Below are 27,362 nucleotides of genomic sequence, written 5' to 3' on the forward strand. Positions count from 1 at the left end.
TGAATGTGATTCCCTTGTCTATGGGGAGCCAGTGAAGGGATTTGAGGTGTGGTGAGATTCGTTCGTGGCAGGGGAGGCCAAGGACGAGGCGTGTGGCTGTGTTCTGGATTCTCTGGAGTTTGCATTTGAGTTTGAGTGTGGTGCCGGCGTAGAGGGCGTTACCGTAGTCTAGTCTGCTGCTGATGAGTGCATGGGTGACTGTCTTCCTTGTCTCTGGGGGAATCCATTTGAAGGATTTTTTTAGAGTGCGGAGTGTGTGGAAGCAGGTGGAGGTTAGAGCATTGATTTGCTGTGTCATGGAGAGGGAGGGGTCCAGGATGATGCTGAGGTTGCGTGCGTGGTTTGCGGGGGTGGGTGCGGGGCCTAGGGCGGTGGGCCACCAGGAGTCATGCCATGTGGTTTTGTTGAGGCAGAAGATGAATGATGTTTTGTTGGAGTTGAGCTTGAGGTGGTTAGTGGTCATCCAGTTGGCGGTGATGAGGAGAGCAGCGTGTAGGTTGGTTTTGGCGGTGGTGGGGTTGCGGGTGAGGGAGAGGATGAGTTGGGTGTCATCTGTGTAGGAGAGGATAGTGATTCCGTGTGCTCTGAGGATGTTGGCTAGGGGGATCATGTAGATGTTGAAGAGTGTGGGGCTGAGGGAGGACCCTTGGGGGACTCCGCAGATGATCTTGGTAGTGTTGGAGTGGAAGGGTGGAAGGCGGACTCTCTGGGTCCGGTCGGTGAGGAAGGTGGTGAGCCAGTCTAAGGCTTTGTGGCTAATTCCTATGTTGTGGAGGCGTGTGTGGAGTGTGTGGTGGCAGACGGTGTCAAAGGCTGCAGAGAGGTCTAGGAGGATGAGTACGACGGTCTCGCCTTTGTCGACTTTGGTCCTGATGCCATCAGTGCATGCGATGAGGGCGGTTTCCGTGCTGTGGTTCTTGTGGAACCCGGATTGTGAGGGGTCAAGAGTGTTGTTTGCTTTGAGGAAGTGGGATAGGCGGGCGTTGACTAGTTTCTCAGCAACCTTGGCGGGGAAAGGGAGGAGGGAGATGCGGCGGTAGTTGGAGAGGATCTCTGGGTCGGCTTGGGTTTTATTAGGAGAGCAGTGATTTCCGCGTGCTTCCAGGGGTCTGGGTAGGTGGCGGAGTCGAAAGAGGAGTTGATTATGTTGCAGAGTATGAGGGGATGGTTGGGCTGGCTTTGTTGTAGATGCGATGTGGGCAGGGGTCGGAGGGGAATCCGTAGTGGATGGAGTTCATGGTTTTTTCGGTTTCTTCGTGTGTGGCGGGGGCCCAGGTGGAGAGTGTGGTGGGGGGGTCAAAAGTGGGGGTTGGGTTGGGTGAGTGAGGGGTGTGTGTGGTGGGCGTGTGTGGTATGAAGCTGTTGTGGATGTCCAGGATTTTGTGGAGGAAGTGGTTGGAAAGCGCGTCACATAGGGGCTGTGTGTGTGAGGGGTCTATGTTGGACATGTGGACGTTAATCATGATCCTGGCCTATCTGGGCAGCCTGGTCAAATGGCAACAATGAATCTTACTGTGCCCACAACAACACCTCCCAACCAAGTTGCTTCAACATCACTGACAACAAAATGCCCTCCAACCTATGTACCTAGCACAATTGATACCATCTTGTGTCCCCCAGTCCTGCATCCTGAAGTGCAAATCAACAATCCTGACACTGAGGGTCCAGGACCCAATTGGAGAGGGAACCCTGTGCCACGGGAATAGGCTTGTGGGGTAGAATCCATACAATGGATACTATGGGCTGCCAGAGTGAGGCCACTCAGATACCATCAGCCAGGTCTTGGGGTTCTAGGAGTGAATGGCCAGGGGCTAACCAAACTCTGTGTAATCAGGCAGCTGCAGAGGGACATGAACCAATATATGGAGGCCCTTTTGCTCCAACATGGGCACTCTAACAGGACTGCTGAGAGACATCTATACAACCCTGAGCAGGGCTTTCCCCCCAGCTTCTTCCTGTAGACTAACTACATCAAGCCAAAGTACTTCTGCAGCAGACACTGGAAGGGAGGCCCAGCTAGAGGACCAACCACCTTATGACGCCCCTGCCTCTGCACCAGCTGAACCCCCATCCTCGCAAGTGGGGATACCCATGTAAAAATTCAGATGATGCGGATGGCAAGACACACACCACTGCCAGCAAATATCCTCATCATTAATGTCCTCCTTTGTATGTCACACATTCACTCTGTGGACTGATCCTGAACCCCATTCAATTTCTGATAGGAGGCGTACTCTGGACTTTGGCCTTCTGATGGTGTGGCATCTACTCCTATGATTTCATTCACTATGACTGACCTCTTCACTACTCATTTATGTTACTTTTTGCCACAAGTTTATTTTCACCCTAAGCACTGTAATAAGATGACAGGTCACAAATACATTGCCTGCTGTCACATTTAGCAATGAAGATATGTAAGAACATGTGAAACGTGCAATGAAAAAACAAGTTACATGTGTAAGCATGGATATGTTGCATGAACACAGTGTCAAGCTCTAGATTACAACCATCCACACAACACACATACATAAAAGTGTCCTGTCAAAGAAGAACATTTATTACATTGTTCAGCTCATAGGCTGTCAATATGTCTGAAACTTAGCAAATCATACAGAATTTAATCAAACTGGGCAAATGATCAAATTTGCAGGTATAGACCTCAAGACCATGGAAGAAAGGGATATATCAGACATTGTCCTGTAGAATAGGCAAACATGAAATTGGTTGATGTCATCAGCTAGGGCCACATCACCTACCTCACAAAAGGAATCCAACATCATATAATGCAAGACTGTGACAGATGGCAGTACAGCAGTTTCTGATCATAGGGTCATTGCAATCCAGTGATTCTGCATCTGGTGGTATGACACAAACAAATGACAGTGGTGTGGCAGAGGTGCTTTGGCATGCAATGATAAAACACATACACAGATACATACAGTTAACACAAAAGGAGTGTTCAGCCAATGTAACAGGAAACTAACATGAATTAGTCCTAGGACTTCATATTTTCTGACCACATGATGACACACATGATGCATCCGGGCCCCCACACGACAAGTAACAAGTCTAATGGAGTCTTCCAAACTTCCATCCTATCACTGCGCAAGCTGCTTTGGCACAGGTCTTGTACACCCAAAGTCTGTGACCTACATTCCCAGGAACAATCCATCTCCAACGCATATTTCCCTACAGCATCATGTACCTGCCAGTGTCAAAATCTGGAACTGTCCCAATGAAGATGTCATGGTGAAGCTACCTGAACAAACGCAAAAACAAGCAGTATAGTTATGAAACCATGCATATGACACAATTCACATAGCGAACGTCTGGAGATCTCTGACCATTTTAAAAATCTTACACAGGCAAAGCAACATCTCCTAACTGATATTGTGTAGAAAGCTTCCTCATAAGACACATTTTGCCAGTATTTCCCAGAGCTTCATCTTCAGAACTGTTAAAAAAAATATACTCCTCACATCGTCACAACAAGAATTCATCCATGGCATACTTACACCCATGTGAAGAAGCTGATGATGAGATCTTGTTGAAAGTCAACGCCTTCCTCTTCACCACTACCATCTTCATTTGGAATTTCGAAATTCTTACCTGGTGGCACTGCAGGCTCCCCCTCATCTGCAATATAAGGGATGTTCCTTTGCAGGGCGGTGTTATTGAGCATGCAGAACACCTCAGTGGTTTGACACACCTGTCCAGGTGAGCAGAGGAGGGATACCCCAGTTTTGTCCAGACAGTGACATCTGGCCATCAGAAGCCCAGAAGCCTGCCCAACTGGCCACCATATACTTTCATGGGCTTCATTACAGTGGACTACCCCTTGCGTAGTTGGATTCCTCAGGGGTGTTATGCTAGGTCTCCTGTTTTGAAGTGACACATAATTGCCACACACTTGCACATACAAGATCATGACAGGTGTAATTTGCCAACAAGCCAGGCCATCTCTGGTTGCAGTTGTGACATTAGCTGGGGTATGGTGCTCTTCCGCATTAAAAAGGAATCATGGGCTGAACCTGTGAACTGGGCACAGACGTTTGAAATGTACTGATCTGATAACTTATACGCTGATTGAATGGGAGTATTTTCTGTTGCAATAGACTTGTTCACTGGCATGTGATGGCAAAATGCAATATGGGTGCCATCAATAGCCACCGCAGCATGTGGGAGGGACCAAATCTCTGAAAGTCAGCCTTCACATTGGCTAAATCCTCACATCTGGAGAACCTGATTTAGCTCCCAATGAGATTGTCATTGCTGCTGGCACATCTCTTAAAACACCACTGAACATGGGTTGTGACATACAACCAGATATAGCCACTATATAATGAAATTACCCTTTGGCCAGGAAGTGCAATACTGCCCTGAGTCTCACAATGGGTGGTATACATTTTGGATGAGTGTTTTGAGGCATGAGATCTGGCTCCAACTGACAACATAGATCTTGGATTGTTTGCCTATTTAGATGGAATTGATTATTATGTCACATTCTTCTATGGTCTGGAAGTGGATGGTAGACTGGAGGTTATCTCATCCTCCCTCTCCCAGGATACCTGTTTGTGGAATGAAATGAGTTGGAACATTAGCCACTGTGACCACTACATATATGTGTCTACTACATATGTCTAATACATGTGTGTGCACATAACACACCTATCTGCTCCTCTTGTGCCCCTTGATACCATGAAGTAAGTTTCAACCACCAAAAGTAGTCACCTATCGAATGCAGTGCACCTCAGTTCTATGACATCTCCCACCAGCAATGCACTACACTGATGACTTTGTAGAGGAATCTACACATCAAGGGAGATTTACATCTGTTGAGATATTGATGCACAATAACAGATAGTATGATGCATTTAAAATTTAACAAAACTGTAGTTTCAACTGCCAAAATGGCAGATGCCTGACCTCTTTCCTTGCATTTTAGGAACCTCCTGCCGCAGCTGGAAGGCAACAGCACAGTGGGTGGTTCCAATTGCGGTGGACACAACCATAGGCTAATCTTGTTGACTATGATGGTCACGGACTAATGGCTCCTTACATGGGGTACATGTATGCCGTGGTTTGGAAGATAACTCACTTGCCTCCTGACACTACTGTCATCGACACCTCTAGTACTTTCAACTGCTGTGACCACCTCTGGGAGCAATCATGCCAGGCCAAGCAGGTGAAGGAGCCCCTGCCTTCCCTCCAGAAGAGCTGGAGAAACTTGTTGAAGAGGTATTTTCCCTGTATGGTCTATGTCATACATATTTGACAATGTTCGAATCATCCTCCTTCCTCACAGGCTAAAATGTACCTCTGAGTCCCAGTGACTCCTTTGGGTGCCTGTTGTCACAATCTGTGGTTCATACATAGGATGCACAGGTTGTGGATTCCCTTACTCTGAGTATTTCAAATGACCATTATGTGTTGCGATATGTAATAAGCCCAAGATCGGCTTTCTTTTGCATTCATATATCTATGCAAGTAAACTTTACAGCCAAACACAGGCTTGTCTGATGTTATGATAATGGTAAATAACACAATACATGTATTTTCATCACAGCGTGATGTCAGTTGACAAATTTGTTAGCAAAGTGTAAACTCCAACTAATCACTTGCCTTGGAAAACTGTGATATAAGACCCTTGTAAAAGTCACTGAGCCCTTCAGAGTGCCACATAACCCTGAACACACATATATGATGGCTGTTGGAAAATGGGTTATTGGTAGGGCAGGTAGGTACCTACACCTAGCAACAAGCCACAAACCTCCACATAAGTACAGTTAGGTCTCAGTAAATTAATCCCAGCTCTACCCTTGGTAGCTTGGCATCGAGCGTCAAGGCTTGACTTAGGAGACAAAGTGTAAAGCATTCAAATATCACAAAACAGTAATTAAATAAAACACAGGAAACAGTTTAAAAATCCAAAACCAATTTATAAAAATAGCTTATATTTTTATCTTTAAAATGACACAAAAACGATTAACATCGGTTCAGGGGAACCGGAGATATGAATTTTTAAAGTATTATTATTTTCTAGCGCTTAGAAACAAAAAGCGCCAATCGGGTCATCTGGTTGCACCAGGACCGGGGCAAAGTCAAACTTTCAGGCCGACCGCGATGGAGCCCTGCTCGGCTACAAGTCGCGGGAGGCCTCGGTTAAAAAGTTACCTTCTGACTTAGTCTCTTTTTTGATGTTTTTCTTCCCCGGGACGAACCTGCCAGTTGGATCCGACATCCTGGAGCCCTTGTCCGGATACGCGAAGTCGGTTTCCTCGGTGGTGATTTTTACCTTCGGACTTAGTCGTTTTTTCGAGATGAAAATCCTTCGACCGGGGTAGACCTGGATCTTGATCCGACGTCCGTGGAGCCCTTCTCGGATACGATGGCTGGAAGGTCCCGGTCAACTTTTTACGTTCGGACTTAGTCTCTTTTTTGGATGTTTTTCTTTACCGGGACGAACCACGAAGTCAGGCCGGGTCGCGGTTGAGGCAAGCCGGCTAGAATTTCCGCGTCGGGTCGGTCACTTTATGGAGCTTTTTTTCAAAAATTCTCCAATCTTTTCCAAACTTCTGGGGCTTCACCCAGATGTTCTTTTAGGGTTCTTTTGGGGTCCACAGCTCACCCCAAGGGTCCAGAAGTTCTGTGATGGTCCTTGGGAAGTGCGGACTTCAATTCCCAGAATACACCTGGCGCAAACTCCTTTTTGGCCACTGGACAGTGGTCAGCTGGTCACTTTTTCAGGAGTTGGTGCAGGGGACTCTGGATAGCAATTTTTCACCTGTAGCAAACAGGGAGTCCCTCCTTGAACCAGTGGAAGCCAGGCAAAGTCCTTCTTGTGGTGAAGCCCAAGTGTGCAGCTGGTGCAGTCTTTCTGAGTGCAGGGTCCAGGTGCAGGCCAGGGGTCCAGCAGGGCAGTCCTTCTTCTCCTTGTAGTTCTTTCTTCTTGAAATTTGGTGGGGATCTGAGGCGTGGGTGCAGGTCTGCCAGTTTTATCCTTGCTCCTGGGTGAAAAGCAGGGGGGCCCTGGTCCTCCAATCAGGGACAGGGTCGTCCCCCTGTGATGACCACTTCCTGGGAAGTGTGGCAAAAATCCATCCCAGAAGGCAACAGTCTCTAAAAATCCAAAATGGATGAATCTGATTTTTAGAGGAGAGATCTGGCTGAGCCCACCCACTGGTGTGGCTAAAAATCATAAACACACCCCTCTCCTGACCTCTCCTAATCTAATCAAGGGGGCACCTAGCTGTCTGGGGTTGCAGGATGTGGGGGTGTTGCTGGGTGCTCCAGATGTCCTTCTCTGCCTTTGAAGACCAGTTTGGCAGCCCTCCCCCTTCCTGCTTCCCCATCTGCTGAGGGGAGATTCTCTCCCCCAAGCACATTCCTTTGTGTGAAGTCAGGCCACTTCACACCTCATTAAAGTAGCCTGGCAGAAGCTGCTGCAGGCTGGCCAATCAGAGCACAGCAGCAAAAACAATGCAGAGCTGAAATTGGCAACTTTTTAGGTAAAGTCTAAACTTTTTACCTGCACTAGTTATATTAAATCCAACAACTGGAAGTTGTGGGATTTATTATAACAATCAATTTGATACCAAATTCTTGGTATGTAACATTTAAGGAGACTTTAAAATTTAAAATAAAGTCTGCCCATTCTAGCCTATGAAGGCCATTTACTTCAATGAGGGAAAAACAAATTTGGCTGTTTTTACCTCACCAGGGCTTATAAATCTATTTTTATAAAGTCCCTGCTTATAGTTACATGGCACCCAGCCCTAGGGGCACATAGGGCACACCTTAGGGGTGACTTATATGTAAAAATAAGGTAGTTTAAGACTTTGGAAGTACCTTTAATTCCAAAGTCGAATTTGCATATAACTTTAATTTAAAAGCAGCCAGCAAGGCAGGCTTGCTTTTAAAATGACACTGGGCACCTCAGCAATGCACCTAGGTGTGCACCACCTATGCTGTGGTCCCTAAACCTACATGCCCTACCATATACTAGGGACTTATAGGTAGGTTAACTTAGCCAATTATAATTAGCCTAATTTGCATATCCATTTTACACAGAGCACAGGCCCTGGGACTGGTTAGCAGTACCCAGGGCACCATCAGAGTCAGAAAAACACCAGCATAAAGTGGAAAATGGGGGCAAAAAGTTAGGGGGCCTCTGCAATCAGCCCCAGTTTCTCACACAACCCCCCCCCAGCCCACACGCCCAGGAGACTCAGCCCAACCCTGGGAGAGTCTTCCTGGCTTGTTAGGCGAGGAAGACAGTGAAGAAAACTGGCTGTCCCTTTGCAGGGCCTACTCTGCCTTACATCCTCCTGTCAGGGTCTCTCCCTCTGGGTAGTGAACCCACCCCAACAATGAAAGGACCCATTTCAAACTGAAACTTCCCTCTAGGGGGGTCTTCCTCCTCTCTCTCTGCCAACTTGGGTAGTGAGGTGCCCACCTCCCCTACTCCTAACTTTGCTAGGGCAACACCTAGCTTACCCAAAGAGGTCACCCAACACTTGAGCAACCCCACCATGACCAATAGGGTCAGGGGGCCTACTTTGCTATTGGCCCTGGGGTCTGCCTCCCAGGCCAAGTACAGTGCTGCCAGGAAGGCTAGCACCCAGCAGAGGCTACTGACAGCTGTCAGTACCCAGAACCACACCCTAAGCTCTCCACTGACAGGTGGCTGAGCTGCTTTAGGGGCATCTTTGGGGTCCTGGTACCCCTCTTGCTGTCTAGAGTGGGGGGCTACCACCTCCTGTGGCAGACACCCTCCTTCCACTCTCCCTTCTGTCAGTGCAGGGGCAACACCTTGCATCTGGACAGCTGCCTGACTACTCAGGACTTCCTTGGGGTCAGGTGAGGCCTCACCAGTGCCAACTCTGGGCTCCCCCCCTACTGGGGCAGAAGGCCTTTGGCTCCTTGGAACTCTCTTTAAGAGTGGCCTACCCTTCCTTTTCTTGGGGACCCCTGTCTCCTAACTGTAGGGACTGACTCCCCAGGACTTTGGGTTGGGGGGGCGCCCTGGGCGACCACCCCATCTGTGACCAGACTCACCTCTGGGAGGTCATTGCCCAGGATACAATCTAGGGGAAGGTCAGCACTGACTACCACCCTAATCCAGTCAAGGATACCCTCCCTCTCTAGGGGCACTATGGCTACAGGTTTGGAGGTGACCTCCCCTGTGGCTATCCTGACTTTCTTTGTTTTTCCTGGGACATACATGTCTGGGGTCACTAACCGGTCACTCACTACAGTGTGACTGGCACAGGTGTCTCTCAGGCCAGTGGTAGGGATCCCATTCACTTGAATGTGGTGGAAGTGCCTACTCCCACCCTCAGGGATCACCAGCTTACCATCTGGTCCTGTCTCCCAGCACAATGCTAGGAGGACTTCATCATCTGAGGAATCCTCCTCTATGGCTACACTGGACAGCCCAGTGCTAACCACTTTCTTTGGACAGGCTGCATCTCCTCTGAAGTGACCTGTCTGCTGACAGTCAAAGCAAGCCCTACTGTCCAAGAGCTTTTTTAACCCTGGGTCTCCCTGTCTCTGCATGTCAGAGTGGGAGTGGGATTTACTCTCCTCCTTCTTAGGGTTCTGGGGTACAGAGGGAGTCTCTGTGGTGGGCTTACCACCTCCCTCCTTAGGTTTTTGGGGACCTGACCCCCCCTTCTTGGAGTCTCCCCCCTGGGACTTGACAACCACCCTGGTTCTCAACCACTCATCAGCTGCCTCCCCTAGCTCTCTAGGGTTGGTCTGCTTAGAGTCCACTAGATGCTGGCGTAACCTTTCTTGGATACAATTGGTCAAGATGTGCTCTCTCATGATCAGATTGTATAACCCCTCATAAGTATTTACTTTGTTGCCAATAATCCAGCCCTCTAGTGCCTTTAGTGAGGTGTCCACAAAGTCAACCCAAGACTGGGTACTGACCTTCTGGGTGTCCCTGAACTTCATTCTATATTGCTCTGGGGTCAGACCAAACTTCTTGACTGAGCACCTCTTCATACTAGGGTATGAATCTGCCTCCTCCCCCCTTAAGGTCAGAAGCCTATCCCTCCCTGAGTTGGGGACCAACTCCCACAAAAGGGAACCCCAGTATTGAGGCTTAACCCTTCTCATTTGGAGTGCCCTCTCAAAGGCCCCTAGCCACTTATCTATGTCATCCCCCTCTACATAAGCAGGAACCACCCCCTTGGGTAATCTGGGGCAAACTCCCCCACCCATGGACACCTCAGCTTCTTTATCGCTGCTTCCATCTTTTTTTTCATTGCTTGCCCACTTTTTCTTTTCTAGGGCAAGCTTCTCTGCCTCCAAAGCTATGTAGGCTAGCTGGGCTTCCAGCTCTCTTTCCCTGATGGATGGGTTCTCTCCTCCTGAAAGGACCCTCTTCCTACCACTAGCTTTGGGTCTGCCCCTAGTGACTGTGTCCAGTGAGGACCGTTCCTCCTCTTCCTCACTTGGGGTCTGATGCCTTTCCTCCCCTGAGTGGTTAGAGTTAGCATCATCCTCTTTTGGTTCCTCCTCTGGAGCTTCCTCTGTCTCTACCTCTTGGGCCTCAGCCCATGCTGTCAGGGATTTAATCAGGATTTCCTTCCTGAGATTAGTGGTTGCAGGCAACCCCCTCTCAATACACAACCCCCTAAGCTGGACTACTGTCAGTGTGGGTAGGCTAGCCAGATCAAGCTCCATGGTTCCCTAGTTTTGTGTCAACAAAAACTTTTTGCAAAAATTGGAAACAAGAATTTAGAAAAATTACAAAAATTAAATAATTGAAATTAATCCAAATTAAAAATTAAAAACAATTTTTGCACTAGGAGAATTTAAAGGATTTTTAATTTGTTTTACCTAAAACTGTAACGTGATATTGAACACAAGTACAGGATCCCGTCGCTGCTTCCAATTATGTTGGAAAATGGGTTATTGGTAGGGCAGGTAGGTACCTACACCTAGCAACAAGCCACAAACCTCCACATAAGTACAGTTAGGTCTCAGTAAATTAATCCCAGCTCTACCCTTGGTAGCTTGGCATCGAGCGTCAAGGCTTAACTTAGGAGACAAAGTGTAAAGCATTCAAATATCACAAAACAGTAATTAAATAAAACACAGGAAACAGTTTAAAAATCCAAAACCAATTTATAAAAATAGCTTATATTTTTATCTTTAAAATGACACAAAAACGATTAACATCGGTTCAGGGGAACCGGAGATATGAATTTTTAAAGTATTATTATTTTCTAGCGCTTAGAAACAAAAAGCGCCAATCGGGTCATCTGGTTGCACCAGGACCGGGGCAAAGTCAAACTTTCAGGCCGACCGCGATGGAGCCCTGCTCGGCTACAAGTCGCGGGAGGCCTCGGTTAAAAAGTTACCTTCTGACTTAGTCTCTTTTTTGATGTTTTTCTTCCCCGGGACGAACCTGCCAGTTGGATCCGACCTCCTGGAGCCCTTGTCCGGATACGCGAAGTCGGTTTCCTCGGTGGTGATTTTTACCTTCGGACTTAGTCGTTTTTTCGAGATGAAAATCCTTCGACCGGGGTAGACCTGGATCTTGATCCGACGTCCGTGGAGCCCTTCTCGGATACGATGGCTGGAAGGTCCCGGTCAACTTTTTACGTTCGGACTTAGTCTCTTTTTTGGATGTTTTTCTTTACTGGGACGAACCACGAAGTCAGGCCGGGTCGCGGTTGAGGCAAGCCGGCTAGAATTTCCGCGTCGGGTCGGTCACTTTATGGAGCTTTTTTTTAAAAATTCTCCAATCTTTTCCAAACTTCTGGGGCTTCACCCAGATGTTCTTTTAGGGTTCTTTTGGGGTCCACAGCTCACCCCAAGGGTCCAGAAGTTCTGTGATGGTCCTTGGGAAGTGCGGACTTCAATTCCCAGAATACACCTGGCGCAAACTCCTTTTTGGCCACTGGACAGTGGTCAGCTGGTCACTTTTTCAGGAGTTGGTGCAGGGGACTCTGGATAGCAATTTTTCACCTGTAGCAAACAGGGAGTCCCTCCTTGAACCAGTGGAAGCCAGGCAAAGTCCTTCTTGTGGTGAAGCCCAAGTGTGCAGCTGGTGCAGTCTTTCTGAGTGCAGGGTCCAGGTGCAGGCCAGGGGTCCAGCAGGGCAGTCCTTCTTCTCCTTGTAGTTCTTTCTTCTTGAAATTTGGTGGGGATCTGAGGCGTGGGTGCAGGTCTGCCAGTTTTATCCTTGCTCCTGGGTGAAAAGCAGGGGGGCCCTGGTCCTCCAATCAGGGACAGGGTCGTCCCCCTGTGATGACCACTTCCTGGGAAGTGTGGCAAAAATCCATCCCAGAAGGCAACAGTCTCTAAAAATCCAAAATGGATGAATCTGATTTTTAGAGGAGAGATCTGGCTGAGCCCACCCACTGGTGTGGCTAAAAATCATAAACACACCCCTCTCCTGCCCTCTCCTAATCTAATCAAGGGGGCACCTAGCTGTCTGGGGTTGCAGGATGTGGGGGTGTTGCTGGGTGCTCCAGATGTCCTTCTCTGCCTTTGAAGACCAGTTTGGCAGCCCTCCCCCTTCCTGCTTCCCCATCTGCTGAGGGGAGATTCTCACCCCCAAGCACATTCCTTTGTGTGAAGTCAGGCCACTTCACACCTCATTAAAGTAGCCTGGCAGAAGCTGCTGCAGGCTGGCCAATCAGAGCACAGCAGCAAAAACAATGCAGAGCTGAAATTGGCAACTTTTTAGGTAAAGTCTAAACTTTTTACCTGCACTAGTTATATTAAATCCAACAACTGGAAGTTGTGGGATTTATTATAACAATCAATTTGATACCAAATTCTTGGTATGTAACATTTAAGGAGACTTTAAAATTTAAAATAAAGTCTGCCCATTCTAGCCTATGAAGGCCATTTACTTCAATGAGGGAAAAACGAATTTGGCTGTTTTTACCTCACCAGGGCTTATAAATCTATTTTTATAAAATCCCTGCTTATAGTTACATGGCACCCAGCCCTAGGGGCACATAGGGCACACCTTAGGGGTGACTTATATGTAAAAATAAGGTAGTTTAAGACTTTGGAAGTACCTTTAATTCCAAAGTCGAATTTGCATATAACTTTAATTTAAAAGCAGCCAGCAAGGCAGGCTTGCTTTTAAAATGACACTGGGCACCTCAGCAATGCACCTAGGTGTGCACCACCTATGCTGTGGTCCCTAAACCTACATGCCCTACCATATACTAGGGACTTATAGGTAGGTTAACTTAGCCAATTATAATTAGCCTAATTTGCATATCCATTTTACACAGAGCACAGGCCCTGGGACTGGTTAGCAGTACCCAGGGCACCATCAGAGTCAGAAAAACACCAGCATAAAGTGGAAAATGGGGGCAAAAAGTTAGGGGGCCTCTGCAATCAGCCCCAGTTTCTCACAATGGCCATAGGATTTACTGTCATGCATGAAAGTGATGGTAATGTGCTGTCCATGTAGGTTCTCTATGCTCATCCTACCGAGAGCAAGGCTGGTCAAAACCTTTTCACAGTATGGGACATAGCCCAGGCTGGTCCACAGTAACTGTGGCTATGCAACTGAGGTACTGGACCCACTTCCTGTAGACCTTCTGCTCCTTGGCTGTGGCCAAAATAAGTCTTTTGATGCAAGATTTGGCCTACATGCTTTTACATTGACTACATTAAGAATGGGGACTGAGGTATCCCTTGTGTGTGCTGCACACTTCACAACCACCACTGCCTTTGGTAACGCAAGTGCCTCCATTAGGGTCTCTAAGAGGTTTCTATGCATCTCAACACTATCATCTGACTTAAGAAACCCTCTCCTGCTCTGTCTCATGATACTTGAGTATACAGTGGGAATAAGATATACAGGAACAGCAGTAGACAGTGGGTGTCACACTTGCTGAATCTGAGTACATGCTGATTACTTCTCCTGCACCTGACTTAAGGGCCACTATTGATGCTGTTAGTTCTGCTGCCTTGGCAGAAAAATGGGTGGATAATGGCAATTGTTCTTCGACCTGAAGTGTGTCAAAGGAACCATGGTGCATAGCTTTGACTACTGCTGTTCCTGTATATCTTATTCCTTTCTCTTGGTCAAACGTAGAGGATTTGTCAACAAAGTATACAATGGTACCTTGTAAAGAGTCATCTGTGGCTTGACTGCATTCATTGGGACTATGAATTGGACAGCTGTGCATATCCTCTTTAGGGTTTGATATTGGGTGGGCAAAGAATGTTGCAGGATTCACTGTATGGTACTACACAACCTTCAGAGATTGTAGTGACAGTTTCACCTCATATCCTGATATTCTCTGAGTAGTCAGAGTGGTCTTGGCCTTCTGAATAATAGCAAACACTTCATGTTCTTCATTGAGTGTCAATGGTGCCGCAATAACTATGGGGTGCTCTTTTGTACTGCCAAGACTGCAGTGGCCAGAGCCTGCTCACAGGGATGATGTGCCTTCATGAGTGAGTCCAGCAGCCCACTGAAGCATGCGATCAGTTTGTGCCTAGCAGACACTTCTGTGTGAGGACAGCTCTTATCACCTACCCATTGCAGTGCCAGAATAAGTAGAACTCCTTTATCCAATCCTTAGTTCCCAAGACTGGAGCATTTGTTATCTCACTTTTTAACTTCTGAAAAGTGTTTTTCATCTCTGATGTCCATATTATCCTGTCCTCTCTATCTTTTGCCTGTTTAATAGCAGCTGACAAGGGGGCTATTAATGTGCTATGGTCAAATACCCACTGTCTCACATAGTTACAGAGACCCATAAACTTCTTCATTCCTTTGACGGTTTCTGGCTCTTTCATTTTCTGGATGGAGACTGCACTTTCAGGAGTTGCATGCCCCCTGATTGCAGCAGTGATTGTCCTGAATATTGGACTTCTTCCTGGCAGTACCGAATTTTCTGCCTCTCTACTTTGTATCATCTGTGGGCAAGAGTGGTCAGAAGAAATATAGGGGGTCAGCGTAATAGTGACGGTAGTACCGCCAACAGGCAGGCGCTACATACCGCCACTATTATGACATTGGCGGTTTGGCCAAAGCCAAACCGCCAAGCTAACACACAAACTGCAACGGAAGTAATGATCGCAGGACTGGAGACTACAGTCACCAGCCCGCAGGCCCTCACTAGGCTGCCCATGGCATTTTGACCCTGCCGACCGCCATTGTTTCCGTGGTTTCTGTAACGCCACGAAAACAATGCCGGTAGGCACTATCAGTGTCAGCAAATTCCTTCCCTGGCACTGATAGGGGTCTCCTCCGCACCCTTCCCCCCTCCCCTGAGTCCTACCCCACCTTCCTCTCCCCCTCCTGACCCCCGACATATACACAAATACAAGTACATACATACACACCCATACACACATTTACCCATGCATGCACACATTCATACACACTCACAGCAACACTCACTAACATACATCCAGGCACACACGCAATCACATGACATAACATTCATGTACACACACACCCATTCATGGACACACGCATTACACACACATGCACATATTCAAACACAGTCACACACACCCCCACACCCCCACACATGCACACAACACCCCCCACACCCCTTTGCTGTCAGAGAACCTGACTAACCTGCTTGCAGGGGGTCCTCCGGCAGGAGACAGTCCGCCAGCAAAACACCACCAGGCCGTATCGTGGCTCATGATACGATTGGCTGCTTTCTGCTGACGTGGCACTGCTGCTGGCAGCAGCAACACCTTACTGCCATCTGCCACCATGACGGTGGCAGATTTCCAGCTACGGTCATAATTTGGTGGACGGTCGTTAGCCACGGCGATGGTATGTTGGTGGTGGTATGCGGCAGTTGCCACCAATCTTATGATGAGGGTCCTAATGTCTTTTCTGCACTCTTGTTCATAGGACTACAAGCCAATATGTCATTGACATATTGCAACAGAATGCTGTCACATTGAAAATTTGAAAGATCATTCTTTATTGCTCTGTTAAACACACTAGGGGACTCACAATACCCGTGGGGCAAACGAGAGTACAAGTACTGAGTCCCACAATATGAGAACGCTGTCAGATAGTGGCTATCAGGATGTATGAGGATGCTGAAAAAGGCATTCTTAAGATCAATAACTGAGAAATACCTGGCATCCTCAGGAATATTCATTAGTATGATGGAGGAGTCAGGGACAATTGGGAATTCCGGTAATATTATATTGTTCAAATGGCGCAGGTCTTCCACCATGCACCAAGTATTGCTCTTAGCTTTCTTGACTGAGTAAATAGGGATGTTGCAAGGAGACACTCCAGGGTAAATTACTCCATTAGAAATGCATGTACAGTAGGGGCGATCCCCTCTTCTGCCTCCTAGGACAGGCAATATTGCTTCACTCTGGCCAAGAGGGCACCTTTCATTAATGTAATCCGGAATGGTGCGGTAGTGCAGATAAGGCCAACATCATGGCGACCCTTAGGGCCATATTTAAAAGACCCCACTGGTGCAGGAAGGAGCAGCAAGTGCCTTGCTGTGCCACCCTGCACCACCAAGAAAAGGCAGAAATGCGCCATACCTATAAGATACAACTCATTTCTGTCCTCTCCCCCTGCTCTGGTGCAGAAATTGCTGCCATATGCCTACGCAGGCACCCTTGCATCATGGTTCAAGGTGCGTGCGTTATGGGGATTGTTGTTTTTGAGCAGCACCTTTCTGCACAAAAAAATCGATGGAGGCATTTTCCTCCATCTTTGTGTGCTGCAGAATGCAGCACACATAGAAAGAGGAAAAAATAGGGAGAAATAAAGATATTTCTCCCTGTTGCGTCACTCTTATGCCACACCTGTGGTGTTGTAGGCTTTTGACGCATTCTCAGGTTTATAATTTTTTTTTAATCTGGACATTTGTCAAAATGCATGGATGTTGCGTGGGAACACCCAAATAACACCCTTGGAAAAGTTCCCTGATGCAATGTAAGGCAATGCAGGGACATGCACTGTGTTGCCTTTCTCCATATCTACAAGGCCCTGAAAAGCCAGCAGAGTGTCTTTGTGTGGCCTTGTAGATATGGGTCATCAGCCTGCACCGCCAGTGGCAGAGCCTACTTGTAAATATGGACCGTAGTCCCTAAGGTATCTGGTACTAGTGACAGGTCTGCTCCTTTTACTGAATCAAATGCTCTGCTTGGTGTAGGCGTACAGATTTCTAACACAGTTCTCAGTGGTATGTATTTCTGAAAAAGTACCACTCTTTTCTTGGGATCATCATCAAACAGTTGGTCATCCAATATCTCGCTATCCATCTTCCCTGGTTCAATGAAGATGGCACAGTGCCACAAAACATTGTTATGTTTGCTGGCCATTAAAGCCCCATAGGTCGGTGTTAATTCCGATGCTTAAGTGGGTCATGCTCTGATTTGGTCTCTGCTATAGGAACCCCATGTTAGTGCTATTATTCTGGAAGGTGGAATTACAGGTGTGTAACAGATCATGGTACGATCTTGTTCAAAATAAATGGTCATATTTAATTTGGCCATTAGATTTCTTCCTAGAAAATTTGTTGGAGCAGTTGGAGAGAACAGTGAATAGCCTTCAATGTTACTCTCTTCTACTTCCTTCTCCACTGGTTTGGTAAAAGAAACCCTCATAGCTTCCCCAGAGAATCCCTTGTACTACTTCTGTTGTCGTAATGAGACTGCTGGATTTTGGGCAGCAGTTCCACTGAGTATGGGGAACTGAGTCTGATCCCACACTGTGTGACAGCTGTTGGCCTAACCCTTCCGGGTAGGTAGCAGCACCTCATCAGTACCAAAGGTAGAAGTGATTTGTGACTACCTATCACTCAGACTCCTCAGCAAAGGTGTGGTGGAACATAGCGTACCCCTTTCTCTCAGTCATACAAGTGGAGTACATGCAAAGACAAACAGAAGCAGCATCTTGGTTCAATGGGATTTATTGAAGAAACTGTGTTCTATGTAAAAAGGCCTGAATTTGCGATTATGAGGATAATGAAACACAACACTATTTACAGCAGTGTCCAGGAAAGTGAAACACAGGAAGAGTTCCACCATATTGTCACATTAGTGTCCCTAATATCCCTACTGACACTACTCAGGGCCTCATTTACTAGAAAGTGGCACAGCGCAGCGCGGCGCTCGCACTAACTTTAGCTGCCTAGAGCCAACGAAGGCACCCTTGCAGCATAGTGCAAGGGTGCCTGCATTGCAGGGAATGATTGTTTATGTGCAAGAAGGTGTGACTTTCTGCACATAAACGATTATTAATGGTGTTTTTATCTTTCTATCTGTGCTGCAGAATGCAGCACACATAGAAAAAGCAAAAATGAGGTGCAACAAAAGTATTTCTCCTCATTGCGCCATGCTAACACCACCTGTAGGGTGGTGTTTGTTTTTGGTGCTGCCTCAGGTTTATGATTTATCATAAATCTGGGGCTGCGTAAAAATGTCATGAGTATTGTGGTGGAGTGCCCACGGCAACACTCATTCCACGCCCTTTTCATGCTAAGTGACTCATTTAAAGGGGCCATATTTACAAGTCTGCATTAACCACAAAAAGTGGCTTAGTGCTGCCTTGTAAATATGGCGCAGGGTATTCCACCACTGGAGCGTTGCTAAAGGTGACACTCAGGTGGTGCAAGTGGCTTTTAAATAACCCCCTAAGTGTCCACATGAGAGCAAATAGCGCTGGTAGCCCTAACCTGCCCATCTAGTCCCGGGACGGAATCCCATTCCCAATACCTGTGTTAGAGGTAAAGAAGAGGTCTGTTAGTCTGCTGAGAGTCCTCCAATGTAGGCGAAGAGGAAGTGTGAGGTTTCAGCAGAAACTGGGATGATGTGCTGCATGAGATGGCCTGATGGCTGTAATGCCCCTTCTGACTTAGTTTGGGCATCTTGTTGTTTTATAATAAAAAGTGTTGTTTTTCTGAGAACAGCTCTGATGTAATAATTTGCTCAGCTTGTCTAAATTTACATTTGAAGCAGAAATATGAGGCCACATTTCTACTACTTTTCTCTCTCCTGTGTGGGGAAAAACATATTTCCGCAATTTGGGAGTCTGAAACTACGTAGGAAGTTCCAGCTCTCTTTTCACAACAGCTTTCTCCATTCATCATCAAGTAGCTGCCATTCGACAGCACCTGGAACGTCGAACTAATCAAAGGGACAGGAACACCCTTCAGAAAACAGGCTAAATCTGCAGCTGAAGCATTACAGTATTTGCTCTGTATAAGGACAGCTGTTTCTATATCATTGGATGACTCACAGAAGTCTCTCATTTGCTGCTGCTATGAAAGGCCTCTTTCATGCCATTGAAACATTTGTGCATAAAGGTTAGCTCCCACACCTCACAGATGTATCTATCTCCTATGTTTTCAATCTGTCTACAAGAATGTGCTTTAAACATGAGCTGCACTGAAGTGTAAAAATGGGCAGATTAATAACACTGTTTATTAAGCAAACTGCAGATGGTATTTCGGCCACAGTGAAATGCAATTTTTCTAACTTTTCGATGTTCAACATAATATAAATAGCTTCTGCCATTATCTGTTGCTTTCGCTGCAAATTAAACACAGAAAACAAGTCCCTGGAGCTGATGTGTTGCCAAGGTACACAACCACCTTCCAGTATTTGCAACATCCAACCAAATTGCATAATGGACCTAAGTTGACTCTGTCCATGGTGTAAAAATTACATATAATTTTGTATGATGTAAATTGCAGAAGAAACAATGTTGTTTAAGGTATAAATGTGGTTGGACAAAGTGTTCCTTCCATTATCTACAACACCTAGAGCTTTCTGGAAGTTTTAGTGATCTTTTTGCCTCAACCGGATGGTGGCTGCTTTTGCGAAAGTTTCCAAATTTTGTTACATATTGCATATAGGAAGCACTTTGTGGGTGGTTTTCTAGGACCTAACAAGAAATCTTGTAAGCCTGATTTTTCTGACTGGAGACTAAGGTGTTCTTTAAAAGATTTCAACTACTGTTGAAGTAGATTGCCCACGCTATATGTGGTAATAATGCAAGAGTGTTTTTGTGAGATGTAGTGATGATAAGGTCTAAAACCCCCTGTGGAGTTTATAAAATGTGAATGACAACTATTTGTGCCAACTGGACACAATAACCACCTGAATTGACCTGAAATTGTAAAATTAAATGTTCCATTCTGGACCCACTCGTTGAGCAGTTCTTCAGTAATATTTAAAATCTTTTGCCATTTCTCAAATTTTGCTGGTGATGGAATAGTCGGCACATTCAATTCCTTAATCTTTGCTAAGCCTAACCAAATTGTTTTTTGGACAGTTTTATTTAAAAATCTTATTTGTTTCATGCTCTAAACAAAGCTTTCCTTTCCTTAATTTGCCAATTTCTTGTTCCACACCCACTCTTTAACTTCAACCAATATTCATAGCCTTCAATAGCCAACTAGGAAACAAATCGTATTTGTTTCATGCTCTAAATAAATCTTTCCTTCCCTTAATTTGCCCGTTTCTTGTTCCACACCCACTCTTCAACTTCAACCAATATTCATAGACTTCAATAGCCAACTGGGAAAAAAATGAATCTGAATAACTCAATTTGGTGTATGTTAATGGGAAATTCTGCAATTTCATGGGAAGCAGTTTAAAATAATAACACTCAGCACTTAAACATCATGCTTAGTACAATTTGCAAATGTTTCTACATATGTTTGAGAGCTCCCCAGTGGCGGAGTTGGACGATGTTCTCATTGTGTGTAATTGTAAACAGTTCTCAGGATTCAGGCTTTATGTATAAAATTATGTATGAAATGATGGTAACAGAACATTCCCATATAATTTTCTATTGTTTGGTAAACATCTTCACTTTCAAACACAGTACTGTATTCAAACTCAGAAAGCATAGAATCAACTGTTTTAACATCCCAATCATGAGAAACAACTCACGTGTTATTATATCATTCATTGAAACTTTAAATATACATGGAATTTGAATCCGTTCTTTCTGCCTGAATATATCAAAAGGAACTTTCCCCAAACAATCCCATCAGCAATTGGAATAGCTGAAATGTTCACTAGGGACAAATCTCTTCGAACCTTATTTGAGGATACATAAGGTTTCAAATTCTCATCTACTTGTTTAACAGCCGAGCGTTCATAGAGATAACGACCATGTATCGGCAGAAAGAAAACAATGACAATCCTAATCCAAAAAAGGAAGGCAAGCACAGTTAACAGGCCCCAAAGATATCTCCATGGATTGAATAGCTTACGTGCTTCTGATACAGGCGCATTTGAAGATACTGAAGAATTTGAGAAGGAGTCATTCATGTTGACAAAATATCCAGAAGCAGTTTGTGCAAAGCCTGGAGTCAGTGTTGGAAAAGTGGAACTGGCAGATTTATCCCTTAGTGGTTCATAGTAAATGATTCCATCCCTTTGTGTAGAGCTAGAGAAAAGCATCTCAAAACTTTGGACATCTTGTGTCAATGCTGTGTAGACAGATACTAATGAACGTGCATTTTCCACCCTCCCCAAGCTTGAGGAAGTCTCATTATTGTTGCTTAAATTTTGAAGAGGCACATCCTGGCTTGCAGTAAGAGGGGTTTGGGAACTAATCAGGAGTCCTCTTCGTCTATTGTGTAGGACTGGCCACATAGTGTATCTTGACGCTACCAATCGATACACATTGTTTTTCTTTAGAACCAGGTATCAGTGGTAGAATGACAGTTTTGGTAGTAGTATTCCCAGGACTGGAACCGGCGCACGATATGCAAGGCCAAACTTATTTTTCACAGCTATCTTTCATTCACTAGCTCCTCAACTTTTGGAATTCAGCCCGTAGGTGTTGTTTGTAAATTCATCATCCCAAAGGTAGTGGCACATGCAGATTAGTTTTTATCATGGAACTGTTGCAATCCCTGCAAGACAGTGACACGTTCATTTATGTCAAAAGGTGTCTTTGTCACCACTGTGCCAGGGCCATCAAAATCTGAGACATACATAGGTATCATATGGCATGCGATCTCCCAAGGACCTTCTGGGCAGAATATTTAGTGCTCTATTTGACTTATACAGGTGGCTCAGTCAACTACGATCCATACTTAGTACAGTGGCTGTTAAGGATTGCTTTAAGTCTCAGTTTGTCCGCTTCACCACTGCATTTCCCTTAGGGTGATACAGTGACAAGATATGGAGTTGGACATCTTTAAGCACTGTGGTGTCCGTGAATGTCATGGAGTCAAAGGAAGGACATTGGTCTGAATGGAATGCTGCAACTGCATATGCCCCTATCAAGACTTGCAGATCTTTAATAACAGTTTAAGCATCAGCTGATCATTGTGGCCATACCCATAGAAATCTGGAGCAAGAATCGACAGGGCCTAGAATGTATTTATATGCACCATCAGGTGTTAGGTGATCACAACTGTCCACATACACACATTATAGCGGTTTGTTGGAAATTAGGAGGAATGTCTGTGGTGGGCGTTTTGCAGTGGACTCTCTTTTTTTTTTTTTTTAACACACATAGCTTTATTCGGTTACTTTCAACCATAAAAGCAAACAGCCAACAATTAAATGAAAAAGATAATTAGTTAAAAAGGGATAAAAATAGAATAGAATAACATATGTTCAACCTTAAAAACACATAAAATTACTTTCCTTAAAAAATGCACCTGACCCCCTAGTACCTATCATTTAAATTAAGCATTGGGTTTTATTTCAGTCTTAGGTGCATAGTTTAAATGTAACAGCTAAAACACTTATTTTTTTTTTTCTTTTAAAATTTTAAAGTTTGTTCCTCATCATCATTTTTCCCCAGGGAACTAATACGTATATGCCAAGCAGCTACAATATACTTGCTAACCGCACAGGATAGAGGGAGGGAAGTACCCCTCATCATGATCCTGAAGGCAACAATGCAGTGTCTTATCCCCATATTTCTACACACAGGTCGTAACCACTTCCGTCGCGCAATCATATATGCAGGGCATATAAACATGAAATGTACAATAGATTCTGAAGTGTGATTACAACTAGGGCAAAGATCGGGTCTTGGAGTCAAACTCCATGTACTACCATAAGATTTAAGAGGCAGGCAACCATATCTGAACTGAATATATAAACTCTTACTTAATGGGTCAAGAATTATATCCATAAATGGTTCCAGATACGGATACCATTTGAAATCAAAAAATTGTGAAGTCAATCTGCCGTGTGTTGAGCACAGCAGGTAATTTTCCCTGACATATATCCAGTAAACAGTTTTCAAATGGTTCTTCTGATCCTTCCTTATACTTTCTGGATGGCTCCAAAACTCGCTAAGACCCAATCTATAAAACCATTTTGAAATGTGGTTAAACCAAGGAATGGTAAGTACATTTGGTCTATCTAGGATGTCTTGAATAGACTCCTTATATGTAGATAGCTCAGGGGTGGTCCATACATGGACCCAGAAAAGCAATGGTCGTAGGGCAATTACATCTGAGATGCGTGAAAGGCCAAGGTCCCAGAACATTGGCAGCAGTGGGGTATTACGAGGACAAGCCAAAGTTGACCTTACAAAGTTGTTTTCCCCCCACTGCAAGCTTGCCAGTGTTCGAGGACCCCCAAATTTCTGCCCCATAGACCGCAGCACTCTGTGCCTTAGCTCGGCAGTGGACTCTCTTATTTGTTGGCAGATGTCACAACAAAGGACATACTGTCGTGTCTGTTTGTATAAACATAGCCACCAATAGCATTTTTGCAATAATAAAATTGTAGCCGCCACACCTGCATGGGCAGAAGCAACCCCTTTAAGTGCTGTTTTTATTAGATCTAATCATTGGTCTTGGTTGGGGATCACACAATCAATCACTCACCTCTAGTACTGTTACAAATGCAACATGTTTGGCGCCTAAATGGTAGAAATATTTGGCAGGATGTGCATTTGGCAAAGGCTTGCTGTCAGCTGAAGCATTCACGGCAGCCAGTGTTTAATCATCCATCCTCGTCCTAGAGTGAGTAACCACTGCAACAGAAGTTGTGGCTATTGCTGACTTAGCTGCTTCATCAGCCTAGGTGTTTTCTGCAATGTATTTTCCTACACGTTGATGGCCTATTGTATGTACCACATGGGTATTTTGTAGCTTCTCTTTTAGATCGGCTACTTTCCCCCACAGACGTCTGTGTCTGATGGTATTCCCATTGGAATATCTGAATCCATTCTGGCACCAGTAATGCAGGTATTAATTAAAGGATTGTATGCAATAATACAAATCACAGAGTGTTAGAAGCCCAGGCTCTGTATGTTCCAGTACCATTAATAGAGCCTTAAGCTCTGCCAATTGTGCAGTGCAGTCCACAAAGGTGTGTGTGTATGTGTTTTGGGGTAGAACTTGCCATCCCTCATGAATCCAGTCGCAGCTGCACAAGTGGCAGAATATTGTTGTTTGGTGCCTACTGCTGGTTGTGCTGAACCATCAATGTAAATATTCATTTGGTATTGATCAATAGGCAAAATGTTTGTAGGTGTTGGGTATTCAAGTTCATATTGAAGGAACTTTTGGGTGTAAAGTTTTGGATCAAAAACATAATCACCACCAGTGGCCATCGGAGACGTTGCCCATTGGATCCAACATGGATGTAATGCTATTGCATTTGGAATGCTGGCTTTTGTGACAAAATCTAAGGCTGGTATTGGGGTGAAGGCATAAATGCCCTTCTCCTGGGCCAGAGGTCTCTGTTTTATCACAGCCATCTTAACAGCAGTCAGAACTTTCTCAATCGGAACAAAATGCTGTGATTTATATCCTATTGGAACAGTATCACCTTCTCTGAATGTTACAAAGGAGACTCCAATGGCACCAGCAATTACCCTGATGACCAGGTTTGTGTTGTTGTCATGTGTGTGTTTTGTTCTACGCATATCCTGCTGTAATGCGTTGAGAATGAGCCTGTGTTCAACTGTTCAATATTTACTTGTAAAGTCTGAACATTTCATGTCATAAAGTGTTTGTATGCATTGTGCATAATCTGGAATGCAAGCTCTGCCAAAATGAAAAAAGCCCAACAATGATTGTAGTTTTTTGATAGTGCTTCCTGATGGAAATTGCGCTCACTTTTCTAAAAAGTGTGGCACCAGGCTCTCTCCTCCGTCTGATAATTTGTATCCTAAATACAGGACACTTAGAAAGGAAATTTTTGTTTTCTTGAAATTAAATATGTAGCCATTTTCAGCTAAACCCACCACAATGCTGTCCACCCATCATAGGTGTGTGACTAGGTTGTCATCTTTCAGATAGATATCATCTACATAGGACAACGCCTTAGGATTAATATTGTGTAGTATTTATGTTAAACATGCTGAGAATGGTCTAGTACTGTTCCTATACCGTTGTGGGAGTTGACACATTTTTTTTAAGCCCAATAGGCTGAAGGCAGTCAAATCCCTGCTTTCAGGTGCTATATTTTGGCAGAAAAAACTTTGGAAATATCCAAGGTTGTTTTGTATTTTTTGCACACCAAATTGTTGATATGTGCTGTGCTGTGTGCATTTTGTATAGCAAATGTGCGTGTCTCACTGTTTAAGTGTCTGTAGTCTAGGAGTATTGTGTATGGATGCTGCGGTTTAGCTTCGGTGAACAAAGGGTTGCTCATTAGTGATATGCAGGGTTCTATTACACCCTAGTACTCAAGTTGTGGGAGTATTTCTCTTACTGGTGCTTTAGCTTCATGTTTAGGGGGTATTGTGGTTGTGGTGTCAATCTTACCAGTATTGTATGAAAGGGGAATTTTTGTCCCATCCTATATTGTTGCGATACAGCGCCGGGGCTTGTTCCAATGCCCAGTCTACTGTGTAAGCTTGTCTTAATTCTCCTGGGGTGAGAAAGATAGAATAATGATATGTTCCTCTAGTGGGAGATTATGGACAAATTCTGGTGGCCAATCTTTTTCTGTCAATAGGATGGTATAACACAATTATAATTTGTCCCAGAATATAACTTTAATGTGTGCTCTTTGTCTCCCTCAATTTGTATTTTCAATTTATAAACCCTATCTTGGGGGAAAACGCATGTTTGCAGTTTCAAGTTCTAAAAAGATATTAGTTGCTGTCATATCCAGAAGCTCTTGGAGATTCTGGTGAACTATTATGGCTTCTGCCTCGCTGTCTTGGACAGTGCCCATGTCCTATTCTTCAGTAAGGTTCTCATTACTTTTTTTCTTTTTAAACTGGGCTTTTTATTGTGGAGGTTTCTCTTCCCTTTTGTGGAAGGTTCAATTGAGCATTGTGAATTTTTTCTTGGTTTCATGTACTCGTTATGTTGTTCAGAACACCCTCCTCTCTCTCTGTGTTTATCTGGTAAGTCCTGAAATGAATTATATTGGCATGTATCAACATATTAATATATATAGAGAGTTTTTAAAGTATCTCCATATTACTTAAACTTAAAATTTCTCTGAGGCCTTCGATTACAAAGATTCTCTTCTTTGTTTTCTTATTTTTACTTTGTTTTTGTTCATTCCAGCATTTTTTAGAACCCTCAGCTTCTTGCTTGGAAGAATCCTTATTGGATTTACCTTGCAGTTGTGGTTTACCTGGTCTGGCTTCTAGACTATCCAGACTGCTGTAAGTCTTGGTGATAATCTTTGGCAACTTACATTCTTGATCCTGTACAGGAACATCCCGGAGCCATGTGCATACTGCCAATGGTACTTCTTTCCCTTTAAGGGTACTTAATATTATTGAGGATACTGTGGCAAAGTTACCCATTAATTGCATCCCCAGATCTAGGGCCGGGGCAGCCCCATATTCATCTTGAATTTGGTTTAATACTTCTGGAAGATTTACAAGTGTTAGTGTATGTGTGTGGTAGTGCAAAGTGCAGCAAACACTGCACCCCAAGTGGTGCAGTTGTCCACTGAGGGAACCATCCTGAATGGCAAGCACATTGTGAGAATTCTGTGTTTATCGTGGGGTCCCTTATGTGGAAACACTGCTTCCAGAGTGCTAATGTTTTGCCTTAATGAAAATGGAATTTCTTCAAATTTGGTGGATAATTTACCCATAATTAATTACAAAGTAGTAGGATTAATGCCTGCTGTGGCCACATGTGGTTGCACTGGAGCAGTCCTTGCTGAGAAGGTGTTCAAAGTCTGCATTACAAACTGTATTAATCATCTACATATTTCTAATAAAGCAGTATATAGGCTGTGGACTGCTGCTACGGGCACTGCACCTGCATTAGGTTGTGGTGTGTAAGTAGCCAATTCCAGCCATGTAGATCCATCATTACTTAAAGGACCTAGTCTAACATTCTGTGGAACAGGTAGTAGGGTGCCATCAAGCCAATCTTGGAGTTCCTGATAAAATAGTGGTATTTTGAAATATGCGTATGGTCTGTAGTGTGTGGGTGCATTTGCTGGAATGTAAT

This window comes from Pleurodeles waltl, chromosome 10 (assembly GCF_031143425.1).
Source record: "Pleurodeles waltl isolate 20211129_DDA chromosome 10, aPleWal1.hap1.20221129, whole genome shotgun sequence".
Classification (NCBI taxonomy): Eukaryota; Metazoa; Chordata; class Amphibia; order Caudata; family Salamandridae; genus Pleurodeles; species Pleurodeles waltl.